At 44.8% G+C, this 13214-nt stretch overlaps 1 long non-coding RNA gene across 2 annotated transcripts in view; it reads right to left on the bottom strand.

The window, feature by feature from the left end:
- Positions 1-13214, bottom strand: part of LOC139238073 (uncharacterized) — a 191379-nt gene that overhangs the window by 71398 nt on the left and 106767 nt on the right. The gene's annotated exons all lie outside the window — the stretch shown is intronic.

The following is a 13214-nucleotide window of genomic DNA, read 5'->3' as shown; positions in this document are numbered from 1 at the left end:
CCTCAAATCTGAGCCTTAGGAGAGGCAGAAGCCGATCAGTTCCTTGAGCTTGCTCTACAAGAATAGCAAAAGTCCATTTAAATCCTAAAACATAGAAACATAGAAAATAGGAGCAGTAATAGTCCATTCGGCCCTTCGAATCTGCACCACCATTCAATATGATCATTCCGAATCCACTATCTCAACACCATATTCAGGCTTTTTCCCCATATCACTTGATGTCTTTTGTGTCTGGAAATCTATCTCCATCTTAAATATATTCAGTGACTCTGGCTTCACAGCCTTCTGTGGTAGAGAATTCCACAGCTGCACCAGTCTCTGAGTGAAAAAAAAACTCCTCTTCTCCTTTCTAAACTTCCTACCCCGTATCCTGAGACTGTGACCCCTTGTTATAACCTTCCCAATCAGGTGAATCATCTTCCCCGCATCTATTGATCCAGTCAGAATGGTATAAGTTTCAATGAGATCTTCTCTCATTCTTATAAACTCTACTGAATACAATCCTATTCGACCCAATCTCTCCGCATACGACAATCCTGCCATTCCAATAATCCGTCTGGTGAACCATCGCTGCACTCCCTCTATGGCAAGTATATCCTTTCTTGATTTACGAAAATAAAACTGCACGCCATACTCCAGGTGCGGTCTCACCAAGGCTCTGTGTAACTAGTAACACATCTTTACTCATTTACTCACATCCTCTTGGAATGAAGGCCAACATACCATCTGCATTCTTAACTGCTTGCTGCACCTGCATGTATGCTTTCACATGACAATTTTACAAGGACACCGGTCCCTCTGCCCATCGATCCTATTTCCTGTCCGTTAACCAATTTTCAATTCATGCAAGTAAATTACTCCCAATCCGATGTACTTTAATTTTGCACACTACATCTTACGTGGGACTTTATCAGAGGCCTTCTGAAAATCCAAATACACTATATCCACTGGTTCTACCTTATGTTTTCTATCACTTATATCCTCAGAAACGCCAGTAGGTTTGTCAAACATGATTTTCTTTTCATGAATTCATGTTGACTTTTTGTAATCCCTTTGATATTATGTAAGTGTGCCGTTATAAAATCCTTTATTATAGGCTCTTGCATTTTCCCTACAGCTGATGTTAGGCTAACCGGTCTGTAGTTCCTTGTTTTCTCTCTCCATCCATTTTTAAACAGTCGAGGTACATTTGCCACTATCCAGTCTGCAGGAACTGTTCCATAAACTATAGATTTTTGGTAGTTGTCAACCAATGCATCCACTCTTTCCATTGCAACCTCTTTTAGTACTCTGAGATGCAGATCATCAGGCCCTGGTGATTAACCGGCCTTCATTCCCATTTGTTTCCTCAGCACTATTTTCTTACAAATAATCATTTCCTTTAATTCCTCTTGCGCACTGGACGTTTGGTTCGCAAGTATTTCTGGGATGTTATTTGTGTCATCGTCCTTGAAGACAGAAGGGAAGTATTTATTTAATTGTCCTGCCAATTCCTTGTTCCACATCATAAATTCCCCCGTTTCTGTCTGTAAAGGACCTACTTTTGTTTTCACTAATATTTTCCTTTTTATGAACATGTAGAATCTACGAGTCGATGTTTATGTTCCTTGCAAGTTCACTCTCATAGTCTATGTCTCGCCTCTTAATCATTCTCTTGGCACATTTTTGCTGAATTCTAAATTGTCCCCCATCCTCAGGCTTGCTCCTTTTTCTGTCAACTTTGTACAACCCTTCTTTGAATCTAATACTATCCTTAATTTATTTTGCGAGCCATGGTTGGGTCAGTATCCTTTTTTGTGTTTTTACACCAGAAAGGAAAGTATAACTGTCGCAATTCATGCATTCGCTCCTGAAATGTTAGCCCTTGCCCATCTACCAACATGACGTTTATTGATTCTTCCCAATCAATCACAGCCAATCCATTCCCCATACATTCGTGGTTTCCTTTTCTTGGATTTAGGACCATAGATTCGATTGAATACTTCACTTTCCATCTTAATAAATAATTCAATCATATTATTGCCACTCTTCCCTAAAGGACCCCGGACAAAAAGATTGTTAAATAAGCCTTTCTCATTATATAATACGCAATCTAGGATATTCTTTTCCCTTGTAGATTCCGAAAATACTGGGCTAAATAAACATCTCATACACATGCCAGGAATCAATCGGCCATATTATTATTACTTTAATCTATATGTAGTTTAAAGTCATCTTCAATTATGGTAGTACCCTTGCTACATGCAGTTCTAATGTCCTGTAAATGTTATCCACTATATTACCACAACTGTTTGGAGGCCTATAGACAACTCCCACCAATCTTTTCTGCCCCTTCGTTCTCCTTCGCGCCACCCAGACTGAATCTACATCTTGACTTTCTGTGCCATATACCTTTCTCATTCTTGCGCTGATTTCATCCTTTACTAACAATGCCACACAACCCGCTCTTCCTTTCTGCCTGTCCGTCCTAAATACCGGATATTGTTTGATATTCAGTTCCCAACCCTGGTCACCGTGCAACCATATCTCTGTAATTGCAACGATATTGTATCTGTTTACATCTATTTGAGCTGTCAATTCTTCAACCTTATTACAGATGCTTCGTTCATTCAAATACAATGCTTTTAGATTTGTCGTTTTAACATTATTAGAAATCGTAACATTATTTTGTACTCTTGCCCTATTTATCTTATCGCTTTTTTTCTTATCAGGATTCCTTTAGTTAGTGCCCCCTTTTGGTTTTATGCTCTGTCCCTTCTTGACATAATGTGGTTACATTACAACAATCACTTTCCGGCATTGCTTCCTTTTCATTTCTTTTTAGCATTCTAGCTTTGAGTGCTGTTGAGGGGGATGACTCATCAGGAGTGGGCAGCAGCAGCCAAGTTCATGGCACCGTGGCTGGCTCTGTTGCACAGGAGGGCAGGAAAAAGAGTGGGCGAGCGATAGTGATAGGGGATTCAATTGTAAGGGGAACAGATAGGCGTTTCTGCGGCCGCAACCGAGACTCCAGGATGGTATGTTGCCTCCCTGGTGCAAGGGTCAAGGATGTCTCGGAGCGGGTGGAGGACATTCTAAAAAGGGAGGGAGAACAGCCAGTTGTCGTGGTGCACGTTGGTACCAATGACATAGGTAAAAAAAGGGATGAGTTCCTACGAAATGAATTTAAGGAGCTAGGAGCTAAATTAAAAAGTAGGACCTCAAAAGTAGTAATCTCGGGATTGCTACCAGTGCCACGTGCTAGTCAGAGTAGGAATCGCAGGATAGCTCAGATGAATACGTAGCTTGAGCAATGGTGCAGCAGGGAGGGATTCAAATTCCTGGGGCATTGGAACCGGTTCTGGGGGAGGTGGGACCAGTACAATCCGGACGGTCTGCACCTGGGCAGAATCGGAACCAATGTCCTCGGGGGAGTGTTTGCTAGTGCTGTTGGGGAGGAGTTAAACTAATATGGCAGGGGGATGGGAACCAGTGCAGGGAGATAGAGGGAAACAAAAAGGAGGCAAAAACAAAAGACAGAAAGGAGATGAGGAAAAGTGGAGGGCAGAGAAACCCAAGGCAAAGAACAAAAAGGGCCATTGTACAGCAAAATTCTAAAAGGACAGAGGCTTTGTGTCTTAATGCAAGGAGTATCCGCAATAAGGTGGATGAATTAACTGTGCAAATAGATGTTAACAAATATGATGTGATTGGGATTACGGAGACGTGGCTCCAGGATGAGCAGGGCTGGGAACTCAACATCCAGGGGTATTCAACATTCAGGAAGGATAGAATAAAAGGAAAAGGAGGTGGGGTAGCATTGCTGGTTAAGGTGGAGATTAAGGCAATAGTTAGAAAGGACATTAGCTTGGATGATGTGGAATCTATATGGGTAGAGCTGCAGAACACCAAAGGGCAAAAAACGTTAGTGGGAGTTGTGTACAGACCTCCAAACAGTAGTAGTGATGTTGGGGAGGGCATCAAACAGGAAATTAGGGGTGCGTGCAATAAAGGTGCAGCAGTTATAATGGGTGACTTTAATATGCACATAGATTGGGCTAACCAAACTGGAAGCAATACGGTGGAGGAGGATTTTCTGGAGTGCATAAGGGATGGTTTTTTAGACCAATATGTCGAGGAACCAACTAGGGGGGAGGCCATCTTAGACTGGGTGTTATGTAATGAGAAAGGATTAATTAGCAATCTCGTTGTGCGAGGCCCCTTGGGGAAGAGTGACCATAATATGGTGGAATTCTGCATTAGGATGGAGAATGAAACAGTTAATTCAGAGACCATGGTCCAGAACTTAAAGAAGGCTAACTTTGAAGGTATGAGGCGTGAATTGGCTGAGATGGATTGGCGAATGATACTTAAGGGGTTGACTGTGGATGGGCAATGGCAGACATTTAGAGACCGCATGGATGAACTACAACAATTGTACATTCCTGTCTGGCATAGAAATAAAAAAGGGAAGGTGGCTCAACCGTGGCTATCAAGGGAAATCAGGGATAGTATTAAAGCCAAGGAAGTGGCATACAAATTGGCCAGAAATAGCAGTGAACCTGGGGACTGGGAGAAATTTAGAACTCAGCAGAGGAGGACAAAGGGTTTGATTAGGGCAGGGAAAATGGAGTATGAGAAGAAGCTTGCAGGGAACATTAAGACGGATTGCAAAAGTTTCTATAGATATGTAAAGAGAAAAAGGTTAGTAAAGACAAATGTAGGTCCCCTGCAGTCAGAATCAGGGGAAGTCATAACGGGGAACAAAGAAATGGCGGACCAATTGAACCAGTACTTTGGTTCGGTATTCACGAAGGAGGACACGAACAACCTTCCGGTTATAAAAGGGGTCGGGGGGTCTAGTAAGGAGGAGGAACTGAGGGAAATCCTTATTAGCCAGGAAATTGTGTTGGGGAAATTGATGGGATTGAAGGCCGATAAATCCCCAGGGCCTGATGGACTGCATCCCAGAGTACTTAAGGAGGTGGCCTTGGAAATAGTGGATGCGTTGACAGTCATTTTCCAACATTCCATTGACTCTGGATCAGTTCCTATGGAGTGGAGGGTAGCCAATGTAACCCCACTTTTTAAAAAAGGGGGGAGAGAGAAAACAGGGAATTATAGACCGGTCAGCCTGACATCGGTAGTGGGTAAAATGATGGAATCAATTATTAAGGATGTCATAGCAGTGCATTTGGAAAGAGGTGACATGATAGGTCCAAGTCAGCATGGATTTGTGAAAGGGAAATCATGCTTGACAAATCTTCTGGAATTTTTTGAGGATGTTTCCAGTAGAGTGGATAAGGGAGAACCAGTTGATGTGGTATATTTGGACTTTCAGAAGGCGTTCGACAAGGTCCCACACAAGAGATTGATGTGCAAAGTTAGAGCACATGGGATTGGGGGTAGTGTACTGACATGGATTGAGAACTGGTTGTCAGACAGGAAGCAAAGAGTAGGAGTAAATGGGTACTTTTCAGAATGGCAGGCAGTGACTAGTGGGGTACCGCACGGTTCTGTGCTGGGGCCCCAGCTGTTTACACTGTACATTAATGATTTAGATGAGGGGATTAAATGTAGTATCTCCAAATTTGCGGATGACACTAAGTTGGGTGGCAGTGTGAGCTGCGAGGAGGATGCTGTGAGGCTGCAGAGCGACTTGGATAGGTTAGGTGAGTGGGCAAATGCATGGCAGATGAAGTATAATGTGGATAAATGTGAGGTTATCCACTTTGGTGGTAAAAACAGAGAGACAGACTATTATCTGAATGGTGACAGATTAGGAAAAGGGGAGGTGCAAAGAGACCTGGGTGTCATGGTACATCAGTCATTGAAGGTTGGCATGCAGGTGCAGCAGGCGGTTAAGAAAGCAAATGGCATGTTGGCCTTCATAGCAAGGGGATTTGAGTACAGGGGCAGGGAGGTGTTGCTACAGTTGTACAGGGCATTGGTGAGGCCACACCTGGAGTATTGTGTACAGTTTTGGTCTCCTAACCTGAGGAAGGACATTCTTGCTATTGAGGGAGTGCAGCGAAGGTTCACCAGACTGATTCCCGGGATGGCGGGACTGACCTATCAAGAAAGACTGGATCAACTGGGCTTGTATTCACTGGAGTTCAGAAGAATGAGAGGGGACCTCATAGAAACATATAAAATTCTGACGGGGTTAGACAGGTTAGATGCAGGAAGAATGTTCCCAATGTTGGGGAAGTCCAGAACCAGGGGTCACAGTCTAAGGATAAGGGGTAAGCCATTTAGGACCGAGATGCGGAGGAACTTCTTCACCCAGAGAGTGGTGAACCTGTGGAATTCTCTACCACAGAAAGTTGTTGAGGCCAATTCACTAAATATATTCAAAAAGGAGTTAGATGAGGTCCTTACTGCTAAGGGGATCAAGGGGTATGGCGAGAAAGCAGGAATGGGGTACTGAAGTTGAATGTTCAGCCATGAACTCATTGAATGGCGGTGCAGGCTAGAAGGGCCGAATGGCCTACTCCTGCACCTATTTTCTATGTTTCTATGTTTCTATTTCTCTGCACCACGACCTCCGCTCCTCCATCCCCCGCGGCCCCACATCCCGAACCCCACTCCGCTCTCTCCTTAATAGAACACGTTGCACAGGATTAGGACGAGGCATTGCAGACCAACCGATCTGTTATACAGGAACAGGTTGAGACTAATGAACCCCTCGAACCTGTTACATAGAACGTGGAGGATGACATCCCATCCTTCAACCTGTTGCACAGGAACAGGGGGAGTCATTCAGCACCTCTAGCACATTACGCAGGCGGAGGCCAATCATAATAGAATAATGGTTATTGCACTGGACTAGTAATCCAGTGAGAGAAAATCATAGCCCACCGCGAGAGTGGGGAAATTTAAATTCAATTAAGTAAATCTGGAATTTTAAAAGTTTTAGTAATGTTGACCATTGATGCAACACACCCATCTCGTTCGATAGTCTCCTTCAGTGAAGGAAACCTGCCGTCCTTTCTGGTCTGGGCCCAAATGTGGCTCCATATCCAGAGCAACGTGGTTGACTCTTAACTGGCCTCTGAAATGGCCTAGCAAGAAACTCAGTTGCATAAGATGGCTAACTATTACCTTCACAAGGGCAATTAGGGAAAGGCAACAACGGCTGCCCTTGCTAGCATTATCCACATGCTAGAATGAATAAAATAAATACTAGGATCCCTAGATTGTTAAACAGAAGAACCGCAAGTCAGGTCAGAGAATGTGGAATCAAGAGACAACTAGATAAATGCATAGCTAGCTGGCTTCAAGACAGAATGCAGAGAGTAGGAGTAAAAGTTAGCTTTTTAGATTGTAAGATGGTGGCTAGTGCTGTTCCACAAGGATCTGTGCTGGGACCACTGTTGTTTACAATTTATATTAAAGTCTGAGACCTCGGAATCAAAAACATAATTTTTTCAATTTGCGAATGACGCCAAATTAGTTGGATATTCAATACTGAGGATGACTGCAACAAATTCGGTCGCGCGAACCTGTTGCATAGATGATGAGAAGACAATGTCAAACCAACGAACCTGTTGCACAGAAATAGTAGAAGGCAATAGAGCCCGTCCAGTCTGTTACACAAGAACAGGAGAAGGCCATTAACTCCTTGCTAGCGATGTCCACATGCTTGAAAGAATACAATGAAATCATAGATTGTTACATGGGAACAAGAAGAACTGGAAAGTGGGATTAGGTGGGACAGCTATTTGTCGGACATTGCGGACACAATGGGGCGAAATGGCCGCCTTCCGAGCTGAAAAGTTCCATCAGTCAATGACAAAACATCCCTTTCAAACAGAAACATGATGATTCGGGTCTGAAAGAGCATCCGTTTTGGATGGCAGAGATTGATCCAGTTGCGATGAAGTTCATCGATCTGACACATTCACTCTGTTTCTCTCTCCGCAGGTTTTTGCCTCGTGTGCTGAGTGTTTGCAGATTTTTCTGTTTTTAGCTCAGCTTATGCATCAACACTATTTTAATTTTGTATTGATGCAACATTTGGCGGCTCTGTGGTGCACTGGATAGCACGTTGGCACTTCTAATTCAGGCATATTAAACATTTGTGGGTCGACTCACACCAAAGTCAGGATTTGGGCTGCACAGTGAATTTTGCAGCAAAACAATACTTCAAAGAAGCATGGCTGCGGTACCTGCTCTTTCTGTTGCACAACTGGCTGCAGTCCTTCCCAATTATCATCTGAGTATTTTGCACACTAGCAGAGGCAAGCCAGCGAGCCTGTTATACACGGACAGGTGGAGGCAATTGTGTCCATTAACCCCTCAAACCAATTGCAAAGGGCAGGAGGAAGCCATGCAGCTTCTTGCGCCAGTTTTACAAGACATGTCGAACTCCAATCGGTCGCTCGAACCTGTTGCATAGATGACGAGAAGGCAATGCCAAACCAACGAAGCTGTTGAGCAGAAATAGGAGGATGCCATTGAGCCTGTCCAGTCTGTTGCTCAAGGATAGGGGAAGGCCATTAACCCCTCGAGCCTGAGGCATAGGACTGGTGGAAGCCATTCAGCTCCTTGAGACTTATCTATAAGAAGACTAGAAGCCCATTTAACCATTCGAAACTGCAGCATAGGCTGAGGATGAGGCATTTGAGACTCACGAACAGGAGGAAGCTAATCAACCTCTAGATCCTGTTACATAGGAACAGGAGCATGCCGTTCCTTCCCTCAACCTGTTGCACAGGAATAGGAGGAGTCATTAAGCCCCGGAGGTCACTCACAGTAGCATGATGGTTATATAACTGGACTAATAATCCAGAGAGAGGAAATCACAGCCCGCCACGAGAGTGGGGAAATTTAAATTCAATTAATTAAACCTGGAATTTTAAAAGTATCAGTAATGGTGACCATTATAACAAACTCCTCATCTGGTTCACTTGTCGCATTTCGGGAGGGAAATCTGCTGTCCTTACCGGTCTGGGACTATATGTGACTCCAAACCCACAGCAATGTCGTTGGCTCTTAACTGACCTCTGACATTGCCTGGCGTGCCATTCAGTTGCGAAAAGGTGACTCCCCAACAACTTCACAAAGGCAGATAGAGATGGGCAACAAATGCTGCCCTTGCTAGCGATGTCGATATGCTTGAATGAATACAATCGCAAAAAGTAGTTTGTCACATATGAACTAGAAAAGCCTCAAGCCAGGTCAGAGAATGCAGAGTCAGGAGAAAACGAGCAGAATGGAGAGATAGCTGACTTCGAGACAGACATCAGAGAGTAGCTTTTCTTAGCAGCAGAAGGCGGGTACTGGTGTTCGACAAGGATCGGTGCTGGGACCGCTGTTATTCACAATTTATATTAAAGATTTTGATCCATGAAGCAAAAACAAAATTTCTAAATGTGCGGGTGACACCAAATTAGGAGGGATAGTCAATACTGAGGAAAGCTGAAACAACTTACCGGACGAAATTAATAAACTTGCAGAATGGCATATAATTGGCAAATGAATTTCAAACCATATAAATGTGAGGTGTTAAACATTTCGGTAGTAAACTTAGGGAGATCACTTATTGCTGGAAGTTGCCAGTCTGGGTGGTGATCAGGAACAAAGAGATCTCGGAGTACAAATACAAAACTCTAAAAAAAATAACGACATGCAAGGCCATAAAAAAGCAAAGCAAACACGCTGATTTATTTCTAGACATAAAGAATTGAAAAGTAGTCACATTATGCTAAACCTGTATTTAACCTTCATTAGATCACGCTTAGAGTACAAGGCACAGTTCTGGTCGCCATATTATAAAAATGACATAGAGGCATTTCAGAGGATGCAGAGAAGATTTACAAGGATGATACCAGAACAGCCAGCGTATACAAATCAGGAAAGGATGAGCAGGCAGTGTCCCTTTTCTCTTGAAAAAAGAAGGCTGAGCTATGACCTGATGGAGGCATTTCAAATTATGAAAGATTTTGATGGAGTGGATGCAGTGAGAATGTTTCCACTGGTGGGGAAGAGAATAACCAGACGCTATCAATATAAGATAGTCACCATGAAATCAACATCGGGAATTCAGAAGAAACTTATTTACCCAAAGAGTGGTGAGATTGTGGAAATCGGTACCACAGGGAGTGGTTGAAGAGAATAGTATGGAAGTATTTAAGGTGGGGCGAGACAGGCATATGAGAGAGAAGGAAATAGAGCGTTAGGATGTTGAGGAAAGTTGAGAGTAAGGCTCCCATGGAGCATAAAAGACTGGCTGAGGCGAATGGACTGTTTCTATGCAGTATACACTATGTAATCCAATGTTTGACACGAGTGTAGTTGACTCCAATCCGCAAAATGCTACCCGCCACCACCTCAATGAGATCCCAACACTTCACCAGATAGAAAACGCCACATGAAATCTAAAGATATAACAAGGCTACGGGGAGCGGACGGAATCCCTGCTGAGGCACTGAAGTATGGTGGAGAGGAACTTCTGGCGCGAAGACATCACCTCCTCTATCTCATCTGGCGGGAGGAGAACATGCGGGGAGATCTTAGAGATGCAGTGATCGTGAACATCTTTTAAAAAGGGGACAAGTCCGACTGCGGTAACTATAGGAGAATCTCCCTGCTTTCAGCCACTGGGAAATCGTCGCTCGGCCCTACTCCACAACCGACTTCACCCTGTGGACGAGGAGCTCCTCACGGAGTTGCAGAGCGGATTTCGTCCCCTCCGGGGCACAACGGACATGATGTTATGCAGCGCGACAGCTGCAGGAAAAATGCATGGAACATGGCTTTCTTCAACCTTACAAATGCCTTTCACACTCTCAACCACGAGAGCCGAAGGAGCGTCCTCCTCCGTTTCGGACGCCACCAAAAGTACGTCACGATCCTCCACCTGCTACACGACGACATGCAGGCCGTGATCCTTACCAACGGATCCATCACAGACAGAATCCACGTCCGAACCGGAGTCAAGCAGAACTGCTTCAATGCTCCAACCCTCTTCTCAATTCCTCGCTGCCATGGTCCACCTCACAGTTGACTAACTCCCCGCTGGAGTGGAACTAAACTACAGAACCAGTGGGAACCTGTTCAACGTTCGCCATCACCAGGCCAGTTCCAAGACCATCCCAACCTCTGTCGTCGAGCTATCGTATGTGGATGACGCCTGCGTCTGTGCACACACAGAAGCTGAACTCCAGGACACAGTCGAGTTATTCACTGAGGCGCACGAAAGCATGGGCCTTGCGCTAAACATCAGTAAGACAAAGTTCCTCAATCAACCTGTCTTCACTGCACAGCACTGCCCCCCAGTCATCAAGATACACAGTACGGCCCTGGACAACGTGGATCACTTCCCTTATCTATGGAGCCTACTTTCAACAAGAGCTGGCATTGAGGACAAGATCCAATAACGCCTCCAGTGCGCCAGTGCAGCCTTCGGCCACCTCTGGAAAAGAGTGTTTGAAGACCAGTTCTTAAATACTTTCACCAAGATCATGGTCTACAGGGCCGTATTAATAACGGCGCTCCTGTTTTGCTCAAACATGTGGAACATGTAAAGTAGACACCTCAAGTCGCTGGGGAACTAACACCAACGATTTCTCTGCAAGATCCTGCAAATTCCCTGGGAGGACAGACGCAACAAAGTTAGCGCCCTCGTCCAGGCCAACATCCCGAGCATTGAAGCACTGACCACATTTGATCAGCTCCGTTGCGCAGGCCACATAGTTTGCATGCCAGACACGAGACTCCCAAAGCAAGCACTCTACTTGGAACTCGTCAACGGCAAACGAGCCAAAGGTGGAGAGTGGAAACGTGACAAGGACACCCTCGAAGGCTCCCTGATAAAGTGTGACATTCCCACTGACACCTGGGAGTCCCTGGCCATAGACCGCCCGAAGTAGAGGAAGTGCATCCGGGAGGGCACTGAGCTGCTCGAGGCTCGTCCCCGAGAGCAAGCAGAAATCAAGCGCAGGCAGCGGAAGGAGCGTGCAGCAAACCAGACTCCCAACCTACCATTTACTTCAACCACTGTATGTCCCACTTGTGACAGAGACTGTGGTTCTCGTACAGCCACTGAACAACACATGCTAAAAGTGGAAGCAAGTTTTCCTCGATTCAGAGGGATTGCCGGTGATGATAATGATGATAACGTGAGCCTATTTCACAGGAAGAATCCTTTCAGTCCGTTGAACCTTTTACACAAGAGCAGGCTATTCATTCCCTCAATCATGTTAAATAGTAACAGGTGGCGGCCAGTCAGTTTTCAAGCATCTTACATAAGAACAGGAAGCGAGTTATTCATCACTTTCCAGACAGTTTTATAGGAATTGGAAAAGGCAATCTGCCCCTCGAATCTGCTGTATAGGAACAGGAGGATGCCATTAAGCTCATAGATGCTCTTACTGTGTTCAGTGTTGGTCTCCTAATCTGAGGAAGGACGTTCTTGCTACTGAGGGAGTGCAGCGAAAGCTCACCAGACTGATTCCCGGGATGGCGGGACTGACATATGAGGAGAGATTGGAACAACTGGGCCTTTATACACTGGAATTTAGAAGGATGAGAGGGGACTCATCGAGACTTACAAGATTCCGACGGGACTGGACAGGTTAAATGCGGGAAGAATGTCCCCAATGATGGGGAAGTCCAGAACCAGGAGAGAAAGTCTTAGGATAAGGGGTAGGTCATTTAGGACGGAGCTGAGGAGAAAGTTCTTCACTCAGAGCATTGTTAACCTGTGGAATTCCCTACCGCAGAGAATTGTTGATGCCAGTTCATTGGATATATTGAATAGAGAATTAGAAATGGCGCTCAAGGCTAAATGTACCAAAGAGTATGGAGAGAAAGCAGGAACGGGGAACTGAGGGAATGATCAGCCATCATCTTAGTGAATGGTGGTGCTGGCTCGAAGAGCCGAATGGCCTACTCCTGCACCTATGTTCTATGTTTCTATGTTTCTATGTTATACTGGAACAGGAGGAGGAGATTCAATCTCCCGAGCCTATTACATAGGAACAGGAGAAGAATATTCAACCTATAGAGGCTGGTTATACAGTAACAGAATGAGTTTAATCTGCCTTCAAGCTTGTTACACAAGAACAGGAGGAGGACATTCAGCCACTCGAACTTGTTACATAAGAATGGGAGGAGGCTATTCAACCACTTGAGCCTGTTACACTGGAACAGGTAGAGGCAACTCAGTCCTTCGAGCCTGTAGCCATTCAGCACCTATAAATTGTTACACAGAAGTACACTATTCAGCC

The sequence above is a fragment of the Pristiophorus japonicus genome, chromosome 25, assembly GCF_044704955.1.
Source record: "Pristiophorus japonicus isolate sPriJap1 chromosome 25, sPriJap1.hap1, whole genome shotgun sequence".
Classification (NCBI taxonomy): Eukaryota; Metazoa; Chordata; class Chondrichthyes; family Pristiophoridae; genus Pristiophorus; species Pristiophorus japonicus.
This window is presented reverse-complemented; position numbering and strand designations above follow the sequence as displayed.